The following is a 1,338-nucleotide window of genomic DNA, read 5'->3' as shown; positions in this document are numbered from 1 at the left end:
TCCACCTTCCTACACAGGTTGAGAACCGCTGTGATACAGGAACATCTAGAGCCAGAGAATACTAACAGAGAAGATTGGTTTAGAAAGCAGAGAGAGAGTCTTTCAGAGAAGAAGATAAATGGACAAGAGAGTCAGATACGAGAGGCAGTGAGAGGTGGTAAAGGACTGAGACATTTGCACTGGGGTTAACACCTCGGTCATTGTGACTTTGCTGAAAAGTAGGGTTGACGGCATAGGAGCCCTGGTGGCATAGTGGGTTATGTGTTAGGCTACTAAACACAAGGCAGCTGTGTGAACTAACAGTGCCCCCTCAGGGGAACGTTGAGGCTTTCTACTCCTGTCAAGATCAACAGTCTCGGAAACCCGCAGGGGCAGTTTTACTCAGTCCTACAGGGTCGCTGAGAGTTGGAATCAGCTCAATGGCAGTGAGTTTGGTTTGGTTTAGAGAGTCGGTAGCATTATGAGGTCTAACTTGGGTTATTCACAAAGACGACCTAGGAAGATGGCAGATTTGGGGAACAGACACAGAACATAAAGTAAGTGCCCAAGTGTTCCGTAAAACGGAGGTAGTGGTCAAGAGATAACAGATCTGCGCAGGCGATACAATGGAGCGATGTCAAAGGACAATCGAGCTTCAGCCCAGATCACAGGACAGACTCTACAAAATGGTTGAGTATTCTTATCATGGCAGATAATTCTGCTTGAACTTCAAGGAGAAGAGGTCTCCCTCCCCATTTGACTTCCTGAACTTCAACTCTTTCCCTCATCATATACCAATCATGCTTGCTTCCTCAAGTGACTTTTCTCTCATTCTCTTCCTAATAACCTTCTCTGTCCTTCTTCCTGGATTTCTGTTATCTATAGGACCCTGATGGCGTCATGGTTACACATTGCATTGCAATCTGCAAGGTCAGCAGTTCAAAACCACCAACCAGCTCAGAGGGGAAAAGATGGGACTTTCTACTCCTGCAACAGTGGTAGTCTCCGGAAGTCACAGGATCAGTTCTACCCTCTCCCATGTAGTCACGATGAGACAGTATTGACTCTATGGCAAGTGAGACAGGAGACACATCCAATTCCTCTCTTCCAGGAAAGACTAAGGTGTTTCTGTAAAATCATGAATAAAATTATACATGGCTAAAGAGTTATCTGAATGTGTCAAAATGACAAGAGGTGGTCTGTGGTAATTACATAATCTAGTGTCAATTTGAGAATTAAGAGTGTAGGGGTGGAGTGTAGGCTGTTAATCAGGATACAGCCAATGAGATCTTTGTGTTGGCATGGCCTTCCCCTAAGGATTCTGGGAATTTCTGAATTTTCCTCCTTGGAGGTGGGAGA

This window comes from Echinops telfairi, unplaced genomic scaffold (assembly GCF_000313985.2).
Source record: "Echinops telfairi isolate 266 unplaced genomic scaffold, ASM31398v2 ScPeMD7_7466;HRSCAF=8504, whole genome shotgun sequence".
Lineage (NCBI taxonomy): Eukaryota > Metazoa > Chordata > Mammalia > Afrosoricida > Tenrecidae > Echinops > Echinops telfairi.
This window is presented reverse-complemented; position numbering follows the sequence as displayed.